Here is a 24,366-nt window from a genome sequence, read left to right on the forward strand (position 1 = left end):
CAGGGCAAAGTGCTTAGTGCAAGATTTGATACACGCAGTAGGTCTTCAATAGGGCTTAGTTTTCTTCTTCTCCTCTGCCACTCATCTGGCTTGATGAAGAGCATGAGTAAGTACAAATCTCTGTTCAGCATTGCAAAGGAGGATTATCATTTTAAGCTGAAAACCTAAATTTCCAATTGAGCTTTCCTGCTGACTTTCACAGTATTGACTTTCAGAGATGCCCCATCCCTGCCTTTCTGTAGCTCCGTATGTGCTCTTGTTTCTCTAGGTGCTGTGTCTTTGAAACACCCCCAACCTTAGTTGTCCCACTGTCTGTGAGTGAAATTGAAGCTCAGTTTGTGTCACAGTAAAATTTATTGGAATCAAGGAAACACTAGATCTTGGGAGACCCCCCACCAGAACCTCCAATCCAATGTTGATTCTCCTTAGACTGCAGGAGATGACCTGGGTCTAACTCATCTTTCTCTCTTTTATTTTATTTTTTATTTTTTTAAATTACTTTAGAGATGAGGTCTCACTCTGTCACCCAGGCTGGAGTACAGTGGTGCCATCAGAGCTCACTGCAGCCTTGAACTCTGGGGCTGAAGTGATCCTCCTGCCTCAGGCTCCCGAGTAGGTGGGACTACAGGCGTGAGCAACCATGCCCTGCCATCTTTCTCTCTTATCGCCACCTGCCACCGTCTTCTTTGCTCCAGATCTCCATTGTTCAGTCAGAATCCAACATCCCCAATGAATCAAGTAGTGCTCAGAGAAGAAAAGAAGTAGGAAGCAAAATGACAACAAAGAGAAACAGGGATTCCAGAATTTTAAGAGATATATCAGGCTTCTCAAATATGTTGCTTAATTTGAGATATGTGATCTTAGAATTGCCACAGCTAAACTCCACTTGGCTTCTTCCCCCACATCTTAGAAGAAAATGTACCCCTTTTTCATTCTCTTGACAATCCTCTGCATTTCCATCTTTCAACCTATTTTAACTTGCCTCTCCTGGGACCTTTTTCTACAACTCTTTCTATTTTCTTTCTTCTTCTCTCTCTCCCCTGACTCCTTTCTGTTTTCTTCAAGATGTGCAAATGGATCTTCTCCTCTCTGGCAGCCAAAGTGTGGTTCATAGATCACTCACTTCAAATCTTTTGGGGTGATGTGTAAATTTTTTCTAGCCTGTTTTTTAAAACCTGTATTCAACCACATCCACAATGTTAAAAACATCCAACTTGCCTTCTGTTTCGCTCACTACTCTTTTCTTTCATCTGCTGCTTTTGTCTTCTGTCTTTGTAAGGCCAGGCACAGAAAGAGCTTGGAATTTGGTGCCCGTATTGGGGTTGATTCTGTGCATCGTTGCTTAGTAGCTGTGTGATCTTGGGCTGCTCCTGTATCTCCAGGAGGGCATCTGCCTTGGAGGTTTGTGTGGCTGATATGTGGCACTTTTGAAGTGAGAGCCCAAACATACTTATGCTCTAAGAATCTATGTCGTCTGGTTTGCTGGTGGAAAACTTGGGAATTATACCTATTGCCGAGGTTGTAGCTTCTGGGTGAGAGCTAAAGGTGACCTGTCTTTTATTCACTCTGCTCCACCCACACTTATGGTCCTTTCCTGTAACAAATCATGGTCTGTTTGGCATGACAACTACTAGAAGGTAGAAATTCTCTCCAGTGAGCCAGAAAATGCAACAGGATCTGTCTGTGATTGACAGAGATAAGAGTACCTGCAGTACTTTTCTCTCTGCCAGAAAAATATTTTTCCCTGACAGCTGGAAACACCAAAGGTATAAAACTGTGGATACAGGGTGATGAATGTTCTGATATTAATATTATATAAAAATATGCCATGTAACATTTATGGTCAACATGTCTAGTTTCCTCTGTGTGGTAACCCCAAGCAGTCATGTGCAGAGAGAGTTGTTCTAATCACAGAAGTATTCACTCCAAGGAGATAGGCAATCTCTACCTTCCCATGAGCAGCTAGCTGAGCAAGCCGAGCTTTAGTAGTTTGTGGTAGATCATGCCAAGATCTAAGCAGTGGAATCTTCAGTTTTTGGAGGTGAGGGGCAAGCCACCTGGAATGAGGAAGACTTAGTGATGAGCTGGCTAAATAAATGGGATTTTTAAGAGGTATCATAGAAGAGATGGAACTCTCTTTTTGAGTGGAGCAGTCTGAGGGTCTGACGTATCCTGCTTACTGTGTTGGAAGTTGACATGTTTTGTCCTAAGTCAGGTATGAGGTATAGTCATTCATGTTGTACAAAAATGTAGCAGGATTTGCAACTTCTGCAGGGACCCCTCGGAGGAAAAATAGAGGGGAAGCTCTGTGAAATTCATGGTCCTGGCATTGCGTGTGGCCCAGAGTTCTGATCAGATTCAGCCTCTTTGTGAGGTTGTTTTACCTTGGACAACCCTGCTCAGGATTGATTTCACATATTTACTTTCTGTTGGCCTTTTCTTATTTTTACTGTGGATAAATATATTAAAAATTTGCATCATTGTCGATTTTTGTTGATAAAATATATTTAATATTCTTGTTTTTGTACAGTTTTTGTGTAGTTTTCTACATTTTTTTATACTTATATTAATTTCTTGTAGCTTTTTTCCTTTTTTTATTGTCTGTTTTTATCCATTACAATGTTGAATATCTTCCCTTCTTCCCCCTAAGTAAACCAAAATCCCTCTCCAGTATGAATCAGAAGGCCCACAGTGTGGCAGTCCTTTCCAGGTTATAAGGCTCAAACTACGGGATTATTAAGATTGTTTCTTGACACCAAACATTATTCATCCTCTTTAATTTGGAGCCACATGGCCTGAAATCTATCTGTGATGAAATGGAGATAATTTCTCTGAGCCTTTCTTCTCCTAAAAATGAAGATAGTGATATCTACCTTAGTACATGGTAATAAAGATTAAAAGCTATATGCATCTAGCACAGGAACTAGAGTAGGAGAGTGGTAATAAATGTAACTTTATTTCTTCTTCGATTTCTGCAAACTGCAAAGAATGTTAGAAAATGTCTAGGTTGAAAGGAGAAGATCCTGAGTTTGGTGTTAAGTTTAAGGTATTTTAAATCATTCAAGTGAAGAATATCAAATAGGCAGTTGGGTCTGGGGTATAAAGTTCAGAGACGTCTGAGTGGAGTGTCTGCGGTTGAGGATGTGAGGTGGCTTATGGAGTCTTGAGTAATGGTGGACCTAGCGCCTCGCAATTGAAGGGTCGTGAGGATTGAAAGGCTTTCAGTTGAGAACGCCCAAGGACTTGGAGGAAAGGGAAATACGATGTCATAGAAACCATGCCAAGCATATTTTTTTTAAGAAGAAAGGAATAGGAGTGTCTTTTTGATCATCAAAGATGAGAACTTTGGCTTTAACTACTTAGTGGTCACTGTTAATATTTTCAGAGAGTTTTCTTGGTGGAATCATAGAGTTAGAAAGACTCTACTTGCCATCCCCAGAATTGAGTTATCTTAACTCTGATATGGCTGAGTATTCATTTTATATGCTTCTAATGGGATTTTTTCTCTATTGTTTATAACTATAGCTGTTTGCACTTAAGTTCATTCCAATACTAAATTGTCAGTTCCCTGAAGACACAGAGGACATACAAAGTATCATATATAATAAATTATACCTACTAAGTATTTAATAGTTCTGTCTTAGAATCGTTGGTTCTCACAATGAATAAAACACATCTCTTTGTCTGTTCATCCATTCATTCATGTGGTGAAGAGTTGTTTATTTACCAACTCCATACCATGTGCCAGGCACTATTTTATTTTAGGCTATGTGAATATAGTGGTGAACAAAATATATTCCCTTTCTGCATGAAACTCACATTGTGGTGGAGACAGATGATAAGGAATGAATACATATTCTGAGGGCCTTTGGTGTCTTTATTTTGCCTTATAACAACGGCATGATGTACATGTTATTATGAGTCCTATTTCATTAATGGGAGCATGGAGGCACCAGGATATTTAGTAATTTGCCAGAGTTATCAGTTCATTAAGGATAGATCTAGGGTCCAAACTCAGGCAGTTTGACTCACATATGCATGCTGTTAATCACCCTACTGGGCTGCAAAGTGTTTGGCACAGGTAAATCATTATTATTATTACTAATATAATTAATTGTCACTGTCCCTCAGAGGAGCTGAGGGGTCATGTACTCCAGTTCAGATGAGGAAACAGACACCCATCCAACTAGTTATTGGTGAAACTAAGTTTAGAAGCCAAGTCTCCAGGCTCCCAATCTAATGTTTTCTCCTTATACAATGCCTCTTCTTTAAGGGAGGAAGTACGACAGAAGAAGGAAGAAGGAGCAGAAGGTTGAAGAATGAAGGAATGGGCAAAGAGAACTAAGCATATAGAGAAGAGATGTAGGAAGGAATCAATCCTATTTGATTTGGGGGTTTTGGTACTACAAAACTGATTTTTTTAAGTTCTTCCCCCCTGTATTCTCAAGAGTAGATGTCCCTGAAATAAGGATATTTTCATGCAAAATAATAGTATTTCATTTCATGGATTAGTAAAAGCTAATTCAGGAGGTAGGAGAGACCCTAGCTACTTAAAGAGGTGAAAAGCTATATTTTGGAAAGAACATTATTACTGGCATTTATATTGTGAAGACACTGGTTGGGACACACACTGGAAACTTAGTTTCCTAACAGCCAAATCTTTGAGGGAGTGTGTGTGCCTATGGGGCTGTATGTTTTGTGTATTTGTATGATGTATTTAGGAATATATATTTACTTCATAAAATCCTGGCAATATTGAATTTACTTTGTGTGTACCTTGTAGGGGAGAGGATATTGAAATACTTTTCTGAGATGGAAAAGTTTTTGTACTTATATGCAAGGCTACTCTAATATCACGTACCATATTTAAGCATCACAAATATACACTAAGCAAGGGACAGATGCACAAGGAATTTAAGCAGAATTTTTCTAAATGGCAAATAATTAGAGGGGAACAGATGCCTATGGGCAGCAAAGGATGAAATGAGGTACCAGGAATTTTAAAAGGGAGATGGAAATACATATGTAGAATGCAGTTGCTCTCAACGATGTCTTTTAAGCCTAGAGGGTGTGCTCACCCAAAGTTCTCTGTTTTTGTGGGTTTTGACTTAAATTTTGTTCTGTCTTTACCTGTATTCCCCAAAGAAATAGATCATGGTAATCATTCCAAAGTGGAACAGATTTTCTTTCTAACCTTGGTTTTGGATGATCTGTGGTTGCATCTCTTTCTTCTGCCTCCCCAGGGTCTTGTCCTTTCACAGGACTGCCAGGATATGACATTTCATAACAGTGTCAGTCCTCATTTATTTATTATTTATACCCCATATACTTCCAAAAGGGTTTTTAGGTAGCCTACCAATTAAAGACGCATATGAATGTGATGCTTTTTTCCTTGGTGTGTGTTTTAGGATGGACGTGGACCTCCTTTTCCTGTGAAATTGGTTGTGTCCATCTCAGAACTAGTCTGCATAGTCTTGATGTTGTAGAGGAAACAAATCTCCCAGAATAAAGTAGAGAGCAGCATTAGGCATTTCCCATCTTCCTGTAGAGTGGTAGTTTAAACAGCAGGGGCACTGAGTAGAGCGATTCAGCAACCCAGCAAAGCTGAGCTGCAGCACCTGGTCATTATCCTTCAGGTTTAAGATTTACCTGTTGTGCTCATTGTAACAAAAGAAATGAAATCTCTGTAATTATATTGGAAGGGGGAGGAGATCATGTTTTAGTTTCTTTGATCTTGAGCGAGAATAGGCTCTGCTTTTGGAAATTTAATTTGAAAGAACCCAACGTACACATCTGCTTTTTGTACTGCAATTTCTATTGAGCTTGAAAATAGAAATTTATTAATGCAAATGTGTATAGTCTGTTCCTTGAGGGAAGAAAATACACATTCAAAACACAAGGTGATCTTTTCTACATAGCTGTGTAAGATTTTAATAAATATGTTTTCTGGTTGTTTTGTTTTGTTTCGTTTCCTAGAGTTCAGAGAAGAGGTTTCTTGTTAACAAGGACTAAGCATAAAAAAGTATAGGATACATTGGGGAACAGAAAGATTCATGATTATTTCAATATTTAAAAGTTTCCAAAGGACAAATCCATTGGTAAAGAGGTGGGAAAGTAAATCCTCAAAAGAAAAAAAAAAACAACAAAAAAAAACCAAGTGCGTCATCAAACCATTTTGAGAACATGTTTGAATTGATGGTAGGGCCCATGCTAAGAGACAAAGCTTTCATTTCAACGAATCCAGTCTGCCTAGTGTTCTGTAAAATTGCCTTTGCCTGTAAATGTAATGGCATGCAGATTTTAGGTAGGATACTTTCTCACACAACTTAGCCTGTACTCTATTTCATTTTTCTACCATTACATGAAACTGCACATAAATGATAACTTGACTTAATCCTTAAAGTGGCTGGATTGTATGGTCTATTTTGATTAACTTTTTCTTGTTCTTAGTGTAAATTTTCCAGTAAAGCCTAAAATGTCATGATCATTTTTGGACATAAATCCTTTAAGCTATTTTGCAGTCATATAGTTGTTCTTTGTAGGGTTTGAGTGCTTTCCTAAACTCCTTCTCATCTCCAAATGGGCAAAAATAAATTATAAATTGTTGAGAGCATACAATCACTCTTTGGATGAGCAATCATCTCCTAAAGCTGGGGAAAGTATCCATTTTCAATACTTTGAGTAAATAGAGCTGGTTCCTTCTAATATTTGTGCTGTATCAAAATATCTCAAAAACCGTTATATATTACCTAGGCTTAAGGAACAATACATGATTAAAAAATTCATTGGATCAATAAAACCAATCTATTTTTTCTGATGTGATGTGATGAGGTTCCTCCCTCCCCAAATGTAGTAGGTGGGTTTCAGTGGTGTATATTGTCATTTCCTTCTGTTGTCTACTTTCTTTCTCCCTCTCTGAGTTTTTGTTTGTTGGTGGTGTGTGTTTGTTTTTAAGAAAGGAAAGCTGAAAGCCACAGAAAGTTAGGCTGTGAATTAGGAATTCTGAGTTTAAAGCAGGAATCCTATCCTTAACTTGTTTGTGTTTAAGTTGGTATTTCAGTTATGTTGCCAGTATAAGCTTTTGTGACCCTTGCACATGTACAATTTCATTTGGGTTCAGTGATTCCTGGGTGAGTTTGTGATGGAGGATGCCAAAGGCCACAGGAATTATTTAAGACACACAGTCTTGAGACAGAGTTGGCTCCTCAGAAGCTTTTGGGTAACCAGGGTTTCATTTTAACTAATTTGGGGGAGGGGGTCATGGGAAGTATTACTAGCTGCTTCCAATTAATTAATTTCTAACATTTCAGTCTAATCGTGACTTTGTCAAGTGACAAGCGTCTTTCTTCCTCACAGGCAAGCAACTCACAAACAAAATTTCTATTCCTAATGGCAGACAGTTGGGGTGCTGCAACCAAGCAGTCACCCTTAAAAATTAATGAGCTTAATGATGGTTAGAGAAGCGATTCTGATGGTGGCTGGGGAGGGAGGGGCCACAGGGTAGCAGAAGGAGGAAGACTGGACTCCTCGTAAGTGACAATGATGTGAGCCCCTGTCCTTATCTCCCCTCCCCAACGCCCTCCCTCCCCCTGTCGCCACCCCTCCCCCCGTCGCCACCCCTTCCATCCCCCCCTCTTCACAGAAGCCAAAGCAGATAGAAAGACAGGGCGATTATGAAGACGTCAGTTGGAGCGTAGGCAGGCGAGAGGGGCGCAGCGCCCCAGATGAGGTCCGGGGAGAGCCGAGGAGGGTCACTCATGGACGACCGTGTGTGTGTGTCTGACAGACTGTGAAATGGTGCGTTGTTGCACGGCTGCGCTGCACCTGGGCCCTTCATCTGTGATTGATTGGTTTGGTCATGTGTAATGGTCCCATCTGCTCTGTGTTGTTTTTCTTTTTTTACTTATAAACACCGTTCCCAGCGGCTGGGAGAGGATGAGCTATGTTTTGTCATCTTCACTTACACTTTAGCTCAAAAAAGTGGTCAAGTAGGTAAGCTCTAAAGTCCGTCCAAGCCATGTAGTAGGGAAGTACGGTTTTTCCCCTTTGCTCCATGTGGGGTGCGTGTGTGTGTCTTTGCACTCTCCCGCGCACGCGTGTGTGCGTGGAGTTTTAATGCTGCCTGTTAATATCTGAATAGTTCATGGACCACAGAAGACCAAAAATCGCAGAAATGATTTGCACAAATCTGTGTGTTGTGACTCTTACTGCAGCGAGGAGTTTTTTTTGTAACGGAGCCAATACTTAATTAAAACCGCTGACATCATGGTGTTATAATTAAGCGTGGCATTAATTAAGCTGGAATAACGATTTTTTTTTATTAAGAACTGCTTCTATTGTATAAGACCGTTATCAGCTAAAAACAAAATAATTTTAAAGCAAAAATAAATTCGCCTTAACCTAGCCCTTTTCAACTTCCCCAAAGTCCGGCCTCAGGACTGTCGTCATCAGGGCTCTGCGTGTGTGTGGGTGTGTGTCTGTGTGTATGTGTGTGTTTGGTGGTGTTGGGATGGGGGAGAGTGGAAGTGAAATTTGTTTTTTTTCACCCAAAAATGCTGATCGGCTCCTGGCATTCTGATGGCTAATTATGCATCGGAGAGCTTCGACAGCTGCATTCATCATCATAAAATGTAATAATTAATGACATTCCAACAAAGAAAAATATGCAAATGAGGACTCATTAGCATTTTCATATTCAGCTTTGATAATGCTTTTGCTGACAAGGTTGTAATTAATGAAAATTCATGTCGCAGTCAGGAGATTGGATCGGTTTCATTCCGCTCACAATTCCCAAATGCTTGCATTATGGAAAACCGGCAGCTCTGCCAACTTTTCAGGGAAGAAAAAAACACACACACACACTAAAAGCACCAGATGCAAATTAATGGTAGGGAGTCTTTAACTCTTTAAACCACCCCCCTAAATTTCCATCATAGGAAACATGTGATGAGTGTTAGCCTAAGAACTAAATTTTCTCTCTCTCTCTCTCTCTTTTTTAAATAATGACAAGGAAAGTATTTTATTAGTGACCCAAGTATGAGAATTTCTGGCAAACTTTTTTTTTAATATTAAAAAGAAAACAAAAACAAAAACCCTCCACCTTTTCCCTTCTTTCCTTTTCCCTTTCAAGACTATTTAAATTTACATAGTAAAACATGTTAGGACAGCCAAGCCCCAGCGTGTTGTATTCTGTCCTCTGGCTGGCAAATTTACGCCACAACAGTTTACTCATCCACATGCTTTTTGGCGACTCTTCATCACGTATTTGGGCTTAGATCTTCTGGTACCTCCCTCCGTGTGCTACCCATAAGGTCCCAAGAAAAGCAAGTATTTGATTTCTCTATTCAGGGTGGGTTTTTTTTTTTCTATGAGAGTTGTTTTTTAGTGCTTTTTCTTTTTAATGTATTCCCTTTGTGGTTTAGTATAAGAATTGAAGAATGTGCCCATAATTCTCTCACTCAACACTTCTGGTTTGGTGTCGTTCTTCAAATGTAATTTTAGGAGACACTATACAATCAAAATGGGTACCCAGAAACCCCAGGACAGAGATATCGACAAACATTTGGTACAGAGAGCTATTAATTTATAAAAACCCTCTGTGTGTTGCTTTCAAAATGTGAACTTTATATTGACAAATGACCATTGCGTGTGAACCTGGTAACCTGTTTGTCCTATAAGCCTCAAGTTAAACTGAAAGTTCTATCCGACCCTCAAGGTTAGAAAGAAAACCAGAGTTCTGACCTGATTTCATATTTGATCTTTGGGTAAAAAGAAAGGATTATTACTAAAGCAGATCTTTTTGCTGAGGCAGTTGTTTAAAAAAAGCTAGTACAATGATTAAGAAGGGAGACCAAAGGCATATTTTCTTATAAATTGTTACATTTATAAATATTTTTACTCTCAAATGAGTAAAACAACTTCTGGGAGTTCCTAAGATGCAGTTTCCTGTTTATTTAAAGTTAAATTGTAATTCCCAAAGTTGCTAGCCCAGCATAAGTAAAGATTATAAATATGCCTTGTTAAGGGAGGAGAGAAACTTTGATATGCTGGGTCTTATTTTACTTATCTCAGTAAAATAGAAAGTATCATCAGTCATTTAATGAGGTTTTCTAAGGTAAATATTTTTTCTCTGCTATGTGATTAAGAATGACTAGGTTTTTATTCCTTATTAAACTCTCAGAGTTCCAAAAAAACAGAATTTTGTTTCAGTCGCTTGCTTTTTCCAACTTTTCTTTTGTCACAGTCTGTACACGAACATGTTTGTGTGCACATGCATGTGTGTAATGTGTGTGTATCCCATGTCTGGAGCTTATGGTGGCTCTATCCTCTTTCCTTTAAAATCTATTGTGTTAAAATAGCAGGCAGAAGAAGGTTGTACTCCCCCCCCCTTTTCGGTTTATTTCTTTTTTGTGCGGGCAAACTGCCCATCCAGATGGCAGAATTTCACCTGTAAGCAATCTGAAACGATAGGTTAATTCTGACATTTTATAGAGCTTTTTTTTTTTATTTTCTTTTCATACAGTACAACTAAGTGCAGGCTTAACCGCTCAAGATAATGTTCCCTTTTTTTTCCCTTTAAAGCGCTTCCTGCTGTGATTGGTTCTTTTTTCCCCCAAATCTGTATTTGGGGTTCAATTAAAATCTGTGGCTTGAGGCACTTTGCTGTTATTGTCAAAACCACATCTGATGAAATCTTTGACCACTTCTAATGTGTGTAAGTGAGGAAGTGATGGCAGAAGTGAAAGAGCAAGTGTGGATCAGCAGGTTAGTCGCTGAGAAGCAAATCCTTTCAATTTTATAAGCGGAACGTTCCACTGGCTTTGATAAATTCACTGTTAGTTTTCTCCTCCCACCAAATTCACCAATGTATACCAACTCGTACCTTCCTAAGTAATGCCTAGCAAGGTACTGGCTTCCCGAATCCTGAGATCTGCTTTTGTTTGCAGTGTGGCTAGCCTCTTGGTGCCTTATGTGCCTGAATAAACTGCAGAAATACTTCCAAAATGATTCGTTGACCTGTTATCAAGGAATCTCATTATTTCCAAAAGCAGGATTTGAGGGTGTTTTTGGAGTAGAGCGTGGAAGGGAAAGTGAGAATTGGAGATTGTTTTTATGCATCATAAGTGTAATCATGCTGTATTTACAAGTGAGTTTTGAATGCGCCACCTTCCTGTTTTTATTTCTAGGTAACCTTCATTCTCATGAATTATTTCTTGAGTTGCTGATAGAGTAAAGAGGACTTTAGAAGCATCTTCTCTCCCCTGGTGTGTACCTTTGGCAGGACATATTTGAAAGTGCTTTTCCTCATGTTATACCTGTTAAGACTTGGGACCAAGGCATGGCATTATTTGCTGCTTTTTCTGTTTTCTGGTTTGCACGTGTTAATTCCTGTGGGCATTTTCTAATAAAAGTGATGAGATTTTCACTGTCCAGCAACAAACTACATTTACTGGAGTTATTGAACTCTGAAATAGGAAACCTGTGGGTGATCAGTTTAACCCTCACTGAAGCTGTTGCTTCAGTCAATGAGAATTACAGACCATGACTGAGAATTTTAAAGTGGTTGTTTCACTGAGACATCCCCCAAAGTTTTGTTTCAGGTGTTGGGACAAAATAAACATTTGTTTGTGGGCAGTGAAGCCAGTGTTCCTGCCCGTCTTCCTATTGAGTTGCTTCTCATATTTCCCTTGCAAACTTTCCCATTGGTTGGGGTCTGTGGAGAGATCTCAGTGGCTGGCTGGGTGGGAATGTTCGGGAGAACATTTGCGTATCAAAGCAGCCTAAATATTTGCAAAAATGTTTGCTTGAGAAAAAAGGAATCCACTTAGGATTAGGAAGTAACTGCTTAAACATTTTAAAAGCATTTGTGATTTCCCTGAAGTATATTCTCCATGAGCCACTGCCTATCCTGAACTTCAGGAGTCTTGCTGGAATTCATATTTTTTAACAGCTTCTGAGATAATGAAGGTTTTGTTTTATGATTAATATCTGTACCTATAGATGGTATAAAGTTAAAAAAAAACTCAAAAAGCCAAATTATATTTAAAAAAATTAATTGGTTTTCATTTAGTGAACCTATAAAAAAAAGGTGTAGAGAAAGGCCCTCATGAAATGATGGGATGTTGAATTATCCCTAACCTCATTCTTCCTGTCTGTTATGGATTTTTTTCCCCTTGGTAAAACACAATTGTATTGCTGTGATACAACACTTCTTCTGTTGGAGTCCATAGCTTGCTTTCAGTGGTAATGATTTGAATGTCAGATCTTTATCCTTTTTCTTTGTAAAGAATTTAATGTGGGCATTTTTGTGTTGAAATATTAAAGTTTTAAATGCATTTCCTTGATGGTTTGAAGACAGTATGTATGAAACTCAGTGTAGGCCAGTTTTTCCAGTATGTCAACAATGTAGGAGTTGAGCATTCACAATTACTGTACTTAAAAGCCCTTTGGATCAGGTGTTATTTTACCATCTGGACATTTTAATTAGTAATAAAAATGTGGATCTGGATACACAGAAATAGGATCTATGGTACACAATGGCCCACTGCTGTCTATTGATGCTGAGATTTGCATGGCTACATTTTATAAATGTGTATGTGTGCATAAGTGGACTTGTGTGCCCCAGCAAAGGATTTTTGGCTCCTTTTTCAAACTGGGCACAAACACAATACTAACAAATTTTGACTACTTTTCTTAGGTAAGAAGTCAAAATGTATACTCTATATACATGCATTTTTAAGTAATGCTTACCTATGTCTTTTGGATGGTCATACTTCTTCAAGTAATATGATATGGCATAACAAAAGGTAATGCTGACATTAGAGGTAGGCTTAGGTAAAAGTTGTGGCTCCTCTATTTCATAGCTGTGTGCTCTAAGGCAAATAAATTAACCACTCTGAGTCCTTTTTTCTTCATACATAGAATGAAAGTATAAATGATAATAGTTATGATACCTACCTAACAGGACCATGGTGAAGCTCATATGAGTATGTATGTGAAAGTACTTAATACAATATAAGGAGTTGTAACAATTAATTATTGATTCTTAATACAAAATACAGATTACCAATTCATAATGCACACACTGTTTTTCATAATTCAATGAGTTATCTCATCTTCAAAAATAAGGGAAATGCAAATATAAGATTACATGAGAGTATTAATAAATTAACTTAGAGACCATCAGAAAAATGTATTCCTAATTTCCAACACGAAGCAAAATGACCTATTTTTATAAAGTGTATATGTGCTTTGAAAGAATGTTATTCTTAATTAAGGCAGAAGCGGGTACATTTGAGGGAAATAGTGACCCTCTGGAGAAATGGAGAGTGAAAATAGTTTAGGGAATTGAGTCTTAGTGTCTTCTCTTTTGGAAAAATGCATGCATGTTTCTCTTAATCATTGTGAGTTTCATGTTTGCAAACTAGTGCGAATACTTAAGCGATAATCATTACTGCTTAGAACCTACCTATTACTATATGTACATACATCATATATATATATATATATATATATATATAAACTTGCTCAAGAATGTATCATCCCCAGGAAGTGAGGGAGTTGATAAAATTACCATTGGACCAGATGAGTTTGTACACTTCTATAGAAAATTGCGTCAGCTTTTATCGCAGGTTCAGTTCCGTGAGAATTCTTTGAGAGAATTAAAAATATTTGTTTTCTTTATTTAAAAGAATGGTTAAGTGGTGTACCATGCTATAATAACTATTTTGGTCATCTTATTAATTGCATTTTCCTCTGCTTTAATGTAATAAATGCATACCTTGATCAAGTACAAATATTCACATTGTCCCTAATAACAAATATTATTATTATCAGCAACTCAGTTTCAGTAATGAGAGTGTCATGGAGAGCTTATAAGACTTGTCTCTGAGACATAATATTAGCAAGAATGTGCAAAGTTCCTTTTGGGGGGCATGCTAGGGGGAGATAAAGTCAACTGAGGCATTCTAGTTCATTCATTTGTTTGATAGATAGTAAGTAAACCGCAGAAGCAGCAGGAATATGTCAGCTATGACTGTACAGCTTTTAAGATTTTTTAGACTTAAGAATGAAAACTGGTTTCATTTAATGTTCTGTCTGTTTCACTTAAATGTTCCAATCTAATGACCAGCTTCATTTAAATATTCTAATCTAGTAGTGAACAAATAAGACCTGTATCTTATCTGTCTTGAAATTTCAAAAATGAGGCTACAGGTCTTCGTCTTTGAAACTCCCTTTGATAAAAATACCCAGATTTACCTTCACCTATAGATTTCAGTACCCTCCATCAAGAGATAAGGAAAGAAATTGTGGGACTTCTTGGAAAATGGTATCATCAAAATGATTCAGTTGAAAATTTGGGGGACAGCATTTAAACTTTGCTAAAAAAAAAATAAAGTAATCCAAAGTAAAGTCTGTAGCCAAACCCCTTAATTGTGATGCATTTGCTGAGTTCCCCTCTTCCATCGTCGGGCCTGCTCTGATGCCATATGGCCTACCATGGAACATTTAACTTGTCAGATATAATGGATTGTCCTGGAAGCAGATTTTTGCTTTGAGCACTCGGCTCCTTTCTTGCATTTCACTCTCAGCTCCAGGCTGCAGGATGAAGGATTGTGGTGGAAATGCAAAGAAGAGACACACAGTTGATTCCCCTTAAGAGGGTGACCTATATGCCACATAATTTTACCCACGTAAAGAGGCATTATCCCCATCACTGGCCTTAGCAGGCTGCATGTCAGAATCATTTAAATTTGCCTGGACTTAACAGATTGTGCAAACATTTCAGAATTGAGTGCTTAGGAATAATAAAACATCCTCATTTTAACTTATGCAGAAATGGAGTAGCCACGTCGGCCAAAGGATGCATATTATTTATTGTGACCTACATGTAACCTAAACCACCTGGTTTTGTAGAGCCTGTAAATTAAGTTCATCTCTCAAGTCTACGGAGGATGCTTAAAAAAAAAAAGTCACCTGATGGAGATGTTACATGGCTTCATTGTTTTTGTTTGGTGAGTAGTGATAAGGTTGAAATGATCATTTAGGTGCATGGACAAGTAGCAGTTGATTATCCTACCGTGCATTTCAGCCTGAAACTTAAGCGCAGACCTTCCATTTATTCAAAACTTATTTGAAATTTGAGATTGAACATCCTGTGGATTATTTAATTAGACCTTCCATTTATTCTAACCTATTTGAATTTAGAGGTCGAACATCACGTGTAAAAGCAAATCATAGAGTCTTTGTTGTTGGTTCTAATTTGATGCTTTTATGAGATTTTTTTTTTTCTTTTCGATTTGGGCTATTGTTTCTGAAATCACAAGTTTGGAAAGCACTCGGAGGAATTTGTGACTTTGGCATTTATAGGAAAACTTCCTGAAAAGAAGAAATTGTGCCCTGTCTACATGTACATGCCCATACAAGTTGTGAAGTACTCTTCTGGTATAACCTGTAATCCCAAGCAAATATAGAGACCCAGAATAGACAATTTAAAAATAATCAAGCACAAACCAGTGGAAAAATAAGTAACATATGTATCTCAACTTTACCATAAATGGTACATATTTGATTGCTGTAAGGCTGCAAAAATTAATTAATATAGATTTGTATATATGACACATGGAGAGATACACACACTACAAGAAACTATTTGCAAAGGGTAATTTAATATACTCACCAAAATGTCTTATGTTAGAAATTTAATATTTAATTTATTTCTACAAATTCATGTATTATATAGGTAACTCCTAATACAGGTTATATAGGTCTATAAAAATAACTTGCCTTGAAAACTGACATAAGCTCACTTCTATGCAAAGAATTACTTCTTTTTAATGAACAACTTTCTATTAAGCAGCTAAGAAATATCTGCTAAAGTTGGTATTTAATGATAAATTATATTTGTGTATATTTCTTACTAATCCTGAATCAAGCACATTAGTCTTACTAATGCCATTGATAGGCCGCCTCCGCACCCCCCACCCCCTCTCAGATTTGGTCAGGCTTAGTAATAAATGAGTTTGGGAAGTGCCTAGCCATAGTCAGTTCTTGTTGGGGCATGTGCGCCCTCTGCTGGCTGCTCAGATTGGAACTTTCTGGTATGTGAGGTTCTTAATTTTCCTTTACTTTTCAAGGTTGGTTTTTTTTTGTTTTTTGTTTTGTTTTGTTTTTTTCATTTTTATACAACTAATCAGAAAAATTTGCAGTGATTATAAAGTTGGATTTTAATATGGCAGTTCCTTTTTTTTATTAGGAAATAAAGATGGGGTTTTGTTTTGGATGTGTTAATGCTAAAAGAAGGTCCTGATAGTTCAAATAACATGTAAAGTATATGCCACTCTTGAGTTTTTAAGTGGTTGATTTTCATATTTTTCTTGTTTTCATATTCCTCTTAGTCTGATTATGAAGACTTAATGTTTGACTAAGTTGGGAAAGGAATTTAAAAGGGGATAATCTATTGAAATTTTGAAATGAGACTATTTGTCTATAATGTATATGGTAGGTAATACCTAGTAGGAAACTCCCTTTTAGAATTAATATTATAATTTTTACTTGCTTTGCCAATGAAAATGAGTGTGTATTTACATTCTAATGCTTTTATAAAGGCATTTTTGGTTTCTTTGCAGACCATGGTAAGCTGTGCTTATTGGCAGACATTGAGAATGGTAGTTTGAGTGGAACCTTTTTTTGTTTTGTTTTGCTTTTGCAGTTGTTTATAGAGTGTGAGATGTTAAAGGAACAAATCACTGACAGTCCAGGACACAGGACTAAACCTTACAAGGATAGTTACAGAGGGAGAGGTCAGACCCCTCTGCCATTGCTTGGGTGGAGAGTATCCTTGGGTCCTGGTAGTGAAGACGAGGGCTCTTGATTAATGAATATGTCTTAAAAATAGCAATAATCTTTGTTAAGAAGATTCCATCAAATTTTTATAATAAATAAGTTTGTATAAGTGATTTCTGTATGTCTCTGAAATGAAATGTCTTCATTGAATCAATTTAGTATTATACAGAAAGGACAATTTAGATCTTTATAGTTCTTTTGTCTTACATTGCAGATCTCTCTAATTTGTAAGCAAAAGCCATCAAAACTTCCAAACCAACTACTCAAGACATTGAATGATCAAAGAACTTGGAGCTGGGGAAGGAGAAAAATGTCATCTAAGTTTTTTTTTTTTCAGTTTTTCCTCTTTCAATTTAAGTTAACATATACCTTAAAATTTGTTTCGGATAAATCCTATAAGTTTTTACTTACTTTTGGTTTATTTAACATATTCAAATAAGGAATACATTCTTCTTCTTCTTCTTTTTTTTTTTTTTTCTGTTAGAGACAGAGTCTTACTCTGTTGCCCAGGCTGGAGTGCAGTGGTATGATTATAGCTCACTGTTACCTGGAACTCCTAGGCTCAAGTGATTCTCCCACCTCAGTCTTCTGAGTAGCTGGGACCATAGGCTATTTTTTTAAAAAAATTATTTTAGAGATGGAATCTCACTATGTTGCCCAGGCTGGTTTCAAACTCCTGGCAAGTGATCCTCCCACCTCAGCCTCCTAAAGTGATGAAATTACATGGATGAGCCACCACGCCTGGCCAAGAATTATGTTCCAACAAATATGAAGTGTCCCCATTACATCTGTCATAATGTTATCTTGCATGGAAGGCCAAGTACACGTCTCTCCTGTCACCACCTTATTATCTTCAGTGAGGCTGTCTTTGGTGCTCTTTCTCTGTGCTTCTGCTCATTCCCATTCCACCCCTCACTCATGCATAGCATCGTGTTTACTCCTTAACCTTCTAAACCATTACGTCCTCGAGAATAATGTCCACTGTGAGCTCTAGCACCCAGCACGGAGTACACAGAAGGCACCCCACAAACATTTATTTCCTTGGGCCATGTGTTTTAGACTTCTCTCACCACTGTTCAGTTGATAATTCTCTCAAGTCTCAGAATCAAAGATTTCTGTCCGTAAGCATACGTGACATGTAATGCATTTATTTTCTTGCATACTTTAGATAGGATGAGGTCATCCTTCTGGCTACTTTGCTACTCCTTTATGCTTTCTCTTTCTTCTCTCTGGTCACCCCTTCCTCTGCCTCTCCTCTTCCTTCCTGTGCTCCCCGCCTTCCTCCCTTGGTTGAGTCATGCTCGCAGATTCAGTCATCGGGAGGCTGCTATTAAGCCTCGCACTGTGGGGCTGTTCATCTCTGACCCCTCACCTTCCTACAGTAATATCTAGTGCCACAGGCCGGTTGGATTCTGTGGTTTTGGCCCTGTTTACCTCACAGTTTGGTTATTGTGAGTCCATTCTCTTGAAGTCGGTCTTGATGAGCAGGCTTGGCTCAAAATTATCACTCTTCTATAAATCTAATGGTTAGAAGTCTTCCTACTGTTTGTCAGCTCTGGAATGTATTTTGAATTCTGGGCATTTTTTTCCCCAACTTCTGAATCGTGTATGTTAAGGGAATATAGGCCAATTGTATTCAGTGCTAAGGCTACAGAAATGATCGTTGAATATGTTACAGATGCGTACATAGTGATGCTTGGGCTATCTTCTGTCTGGGGTTAAATGTGTTACTTATACACATGTATGTATATATATGTGTGTAATACTTGTATATATTATACATGTCTATATACTATATATAACATTTTCATGATCCCCCATTCTTTTTATTTTTGTACAGTCTTGAGTATCATATCAAATCTGTGTGGTTTCTTTACAAGATGAAAATTGTTAGATTTTTGTTAATTATAAACTTAGCTTGAAAGTGGAGACCATCACCTCTGTACCATAGTGCTAAAATACATAATTTTCCTATATGGACAGCTAAATGCCTATACAGCCAACCTATAACAAACATAATATTAAGTCTTTTCCTCTGTTTTCTATTCCACTGTGGCTTAGTCAGTTTTATCAATTTTATTTCCTTATTTTTTGAAATTTATTTCTTTTTGAGATAAGGTCCCACTCTGTTACCCGCCTAGAGTACAGTGGTAGCTCATTGCAACCTTGAACTCCTTGGGTTCAAGTGGTTCTCCTGCCTCAGCCTCCCAAGTAGCTGGGAGGCACCTTCCACCACACCTGGCTAATATTTGAAGATTTTTTGTAGAGATGTCGTCTCACTAGGTTGCCCAGGCTGGTCTCAAACTTACGGCCTCAAGTGATCCCCCTGCCTTGGCCTCTCAAAGTGTTGGGATTATAGGTGTGAGCCACTGTGCCTGGCCCATTTTTGTTTTTCACATTTACTATTACTAAGACTCTGGTAGAACATGAGCAGCAAATAGTTTATAATTAAAAGCGATTTGTGTTGTAAAATGTGGCTACTGATTTGCTTTAGATTTGCTGATAAGTTCCAAAAAATTTAAAGGTAACAAAATCTTACTCATATGATGTCTCTACTGTATACGCCAGAGAAAATTCTTTCCCTCACTATGGACTTCAGCATGGACAGAGAGTGCATGAGTGGAAGGACCTTTTAAAGTTAACAAACCAGGTCAGGTTCACTAGAGTTTGATCCTGGATTCTAAAGGTGATTTCTACTCTTGAGCTAGAGCGGAGAAGAGATGAGGCTGGGGATGGTCGTCCATGCCTGTAATCTCAGCACTTTGGGAGGCTGAGGTTGGAGGATCACTTGAAGCCAGGAGTTAGAGACCAGCCTGAGCAATAGCAAGACCCTCCCCGCACCAATTTAAAAAAAAAAAATTAAAAATTAGCTGGGCATGGTGGTGCTCACCTATAGTCTCAGCTACTCAGAGGCTGAGACAGGAGGATCACTTGAGGCCAGGAGTTTGAGGCTACAGTTAGCTATGAGGACGCCACTGTGCTCTATCCCAGGCAGCAGAGTGAGACCCTGTCTAAAAAAATAATAATAATAATGAGGAAGAGATGCTTTCAGAGCATGGAGCAGGGGATCCAAATGAAAAAGGCTCAGCCTTTCACAAAATTCCAGGACTCCTATGTTTTGGGGTCCTATTGTTTGTTAGGGGACCCTACTTGGTAATGTTAATTTCTTTAAAACTACCAACTTTCATTAGTGGAGATGAGCACATTTAAAGGCCTAGCATGCTGCCAGAAAAACATTTCTTTAATCCATGAAATGTAATTGTGTGAAAGGGCCTTGGAAGTCAACAGTTGCTTCTGTTTTAAGAAAATCCACTCAAATAGGTTGGATCTAGTAGTGATCTACTTTTTGATATCCACCAGGTGACCAGATCTATTGGAGTTTTAGCTATTGTACCTTACAGAGCTGTGTCTATGGCTTTAATTGATTATGTGTGTCCCTGGCTTGTAAAAAAACTGGTGGAATTTTATTTAAAAAAAAAAAAAAGATTGCCAGACTCCGTTCCACTGAATTCAAGTCCCGTGAAGGAGAGAATCCAGGGATCTTTTAGAAAAGTTTTACTGATAATTGTCAGGATCAGCAAGGTTCCTTAGCCATAGAATTGAATTTGTGGGGACTACTTTTCTCCATGCCCTTCCTGAGTCTTCCTTTCTACCTAAGAATACAGCAAAAATACTTTATTTCTGCTTGCTTTTGAAACCTTTAGCATGTATTGCAAAATGACCTTTTTTTATTTTTATATAAAAAACAATTATGTTCGTTTGAATAAAAAATAAGCTTTCAAGTGCATATGCTGTTTGTTCCAAGGCCATACAAGTCCTTAACTGCCTTAGTTGCACCCAGTCATGATAGACTCAAACTGCAGTAAAGATATAAAATAGGGTAGGCAGCACTATGGGGATATCGTTCGAATAAAGACAGTGTTAAGTTACTCATTAGGAGTAAGTTGCGTGAATTCGGGGTTGCCCTTAGTCCTTAAGGTCTCTAGGGGACCCTTGTACAAATTGCTGATTCAGAAAATCATTACTTTGGTGGTTCAAGTGGTACTTTAGTGGCCTTAAAGAGTTATTTGACACACCTCCCCAAACAGCTAAGTTATCCCCATGATTATGTTGATTAATTGCACACTCTGTGGAATTAGTGTTATTTTCAATGAAAGATTTTTCCTGCATTCGGAAAATAAAGCATAAAACTCGTGTGCTTTAATTTGATAATGCGTGCACTGCTCGCAAGCGCAATGCTGAGTGAGGGGCTGATTCGGGCTGCTGTTGCCGTCGTCGTCTAGGGCACGTGAAATAGTCTGAGACTTATTCTGCGCTTAAAAGGTAGTTTTTTGATGTGCCAGAGGATGTTTACTCAAAATGTTTACTGACTCGGACATTTTCATCCATCAAAGGACTTGAGAACTCTTTGACTTTCTGAATTGAGTTAAAATTATTTGGGGAGAGGATTGTGTAGTGAGAACACAAGTGGCATAATGTTTGCTACTACAATAGGTAGGGATAATATATTTAGAACACTCCAAAAAAGAGGTGGCATATTGTGCTTTGGTACTGGAATTAGAAGTCTATGTCCTAATTTGTCTGTTAATATCTGTATAACCTCTTCAACCCTAGAAGCCGATTACCCCTTCTAATTTTAGTAACGTCGTCTATAAAAATAGAGACTAAAATGTCCGTGCAATGAGCTCTGTGTATTGTCTTCAATAATATAAGTTCAGTTTCCATGCTGCGTGGTGCTTTGCAAATGTTAAGTGCTTTATGGAGAATGGAATATAGATTCCAAACCAAGGGCAGTCCCCAAAAGTGAAGAGTGTAGGTGGTGTCTTGAGAGGCCCAGCATATTTAGGTTTTAGTACACAACTCTGTGTTGAAGGCCCCACAAGACCTGGATGGGATGAGGTGAAGCAGTGAGGAAGTAAATGTGGCCAGAACTCATCCTTTCCAGCAGGGTCAGAGTTACAGACCATCCCTGAGTATTCAATTTTTATGACTAAAAGAATGTCAGTGAAAGAGAGGGCTACGGCCAGTCTTTCCCGAAATAATGGTTAACTCCCCTTTCCTCGTTATCCCTTGTTACATGCAAGCTATGTGTCCAGTCACCTTTCCTCCAGCTTGTCTATCTGTTTGCAGTTTAGGAAGAAGGGGGAGGAAGAGGATTTCCTAGGTAGTCGGATGACTAGTTTATTTGCTGGAATTGAGTTGTATTTCTTTCAGCATGAAATTTATCTTAAAATCAGATTTTTAAATGCCTGTGGATGAAGACAGAGTTGTCCCCGTTTCGTAAGGTTCTATAGGAGAGAACCAATGCTCTTCTCTGAAATTTTAGAAATAGGAAGAATAATGTCAACTTCTGCTTTCTTATAAACCCAGACTCCCACCTCCAAACTGGGAACGGGGATAATTAACATCGCCCAGCTAGTCAGAACAATGGAGGTATTACCTACATGCCCACAGATTGCCATGAGAAATATAAGCCAATAGAAACAACACCAAATAAATAGCCAAAAATTTTGGGGGGTAAATTTAGATAAAATAAAATTCAATTTTTGAACTTACATTATTTATTTGAGGGAAAACTACAAACACATATTAAGCAAGTGCATTCTTTAAGTTTTTTACACTAGTAGTCCTTAAACTTCCTTAAGGACTTGTATAAATAGACCAGAAGAAAAAAAAAAAAGAGGGGACAGGCATGTGTGTTCAAATAAGTTTAGGAAAAATTGTATTAAAACTACATTAAATGTCTTCACTACAGGACTTCTCAGAGCCTTTAACATGCTATGACGTAATGTAAATTTCTGGGGAAGGTAGCTTATAACATTTTGTAGATCCTTTTAATTAACATCTTTTTTGATGTTTGGAGCTTGTTGTGGTGGGATCACTATTCTATAGAAGCCACCTGTGAGCAATGCTGGATTGCCCCATAGTATTACTATATTTTTACTTTCAGTCTTCTCTGTGCATTCTAATACAAAGTCACAGTGTTCACATAGGCAATGTGTAGAAATGCAGTTTTCTGCCATGTTTTTGTTAATCAGTTGCTTTGAGTTAACATGGAGATGGTGGCAATTTATTGTTGAGATGTCACAGATTCTGTGTACATCATTTGTACAGCTATAAAGTACCTAGAGACCTTTTAGGAATAAAACACCATGTAAATGTAAATTATCATCGCCTATAAGACACTTTCATTAATTTCATATCAAATTCATGAGTGTTTTGAGCTCTGGGACTTGAGAGTCTTCAGTATTGGGCCTCTAGTTTATTTATACATTTTTTTTTTCAGAGTTTAAACACCACAGCATAGCACAGTACTAAGAACACAGCCTTGGGAAAGACACCGCCAGGGTGTGAATTCTGGCCCTGTCACCTATACCTGTGTGGCTGTGGGCAATTTTCTATCTCTCAGTTTCCTCGTCTGCAGAATGGTGTTGATATTACCTGCCTCACAGAGTTGCTTTGCAGATTGAATAAATCATTCTACATAGAGCCCTTTGGGTAGTGGTTAATAAATGATAAGGACTCGGCTATTCTTATTTGGGTAGGGGAAGAAAAGGCAGGCATGGAAAAGGTGGAAGGACTGTAAATTATAACCTCCTGTGTATGTTCAGAACCACTAAAAATTTCAATCATTATTTAAAGTATTAGTCCTTTTAATATATTTATTTAAAAAGAAAAAAAGAAATCCATAGGGTAACCAGAGATAGGTTGGGGCCGGGGCTGGGGACGGAAATTTATTCGGAGTCAAACGTGTTTATGATGAGTTCCCTAGGCTGATGCTACGGAACAAAAGGCTCATTCTTCAGTTCCCAGAATGAGGATTAACAGTGAAACAGCCTTGCGTGGTATTGTCCTGCAGCATCAGATAATTTTTCATTAAGGCTTTTCACAGGATGATATATTCCACCATACAGGTGCATCTATTTCAGTGGTGGATGAAGCACCTACCATTTATATATGATTTTTAAGATGGCATTTTATGAACAAAAGGCGACAAACCCAAACGTGACCCTGTTATTATCCTACTGGTCAACCACCAGAGGGATCATCCACGTCTGAGCTTATCTCCAGAAATCATTTTATGGATAAGTTGCTCTTGTCTGTCTCTAACTCTTTCTGTGTGAGTTAGAACTGTCATGTGTGTCCAGGGGCACAGTAATCTACCAAAGGCTATACCTCTTGGAAGTATCCCTGTGAATGGAATGGATTTATGAGACCATTTTTCCCCTTCCTGTAGTATTTTCATTGTCATCTAATTTCCTTACATCAGGATACTGTGGATATATTGGAAGAAAAATTGGAAGTCAAATGGCAAATAATATAAAAATATAAAACTCGGAATTCTATAGATGTTTGTTAACTACACCGCCCCCAGACAAAAAATAGTTTTTCCTGCTGTTTCTTGGGATAGCGAGATGAAAGATAATTGAATAAATCAGCAAAAATATTGGCCTTTAAAAAAAAAGGGAACTTGCTTGTATTTTCTGCTTAGATTTGTTTTTCAGGGGCAACAGAGGCGAG

At 38.0% G+C, this 24,366-nt stretch overlaps 1 protein-coding gene across 10 annotated transcripts in view; it reads left to right on the top strand.

Annotated features, from left to right (window-relative positions):
• Positions 1 to 24,366, top strand: part of TCF4 (transcription factor 4) — a 348,000-nt gene that overhangs the window by 147,820 nt on the left and 175,814 nt on the right. The window contains exon 1 of one of the 10 annotated variants that reach the window (XM_075993842.1): positions 9,305 to 9,323. The exons of the other annotated variants lie outside the window; for them this stretch is intronic. The gene's annotated coding sequence lies outside the window, so the exon portion shown is untranslated. Of the gene's footprint in view, positions 1 to 9,304; positions 9,324 to 24,366 lie in introns of those variants that run through there. 10 annotated transcript variants of the gene reach the window in all.

The sequence above is a fragment of the Microcebus murinus genome, chromosome 17 (assembly GCF_040939455.1).
Source record: "Microcebus murinus isolate Inina chromosome 17, M.murinus_Inina_mat1.0, whole genome shotgun sequence".
In the NCBI taxonomy this organism is placed as follows: Eukaryota; Metazoa; Chordata; class Mammalia; order Primates; family Cheirogaleidae; genus Microcebus; species Microcebus murinus.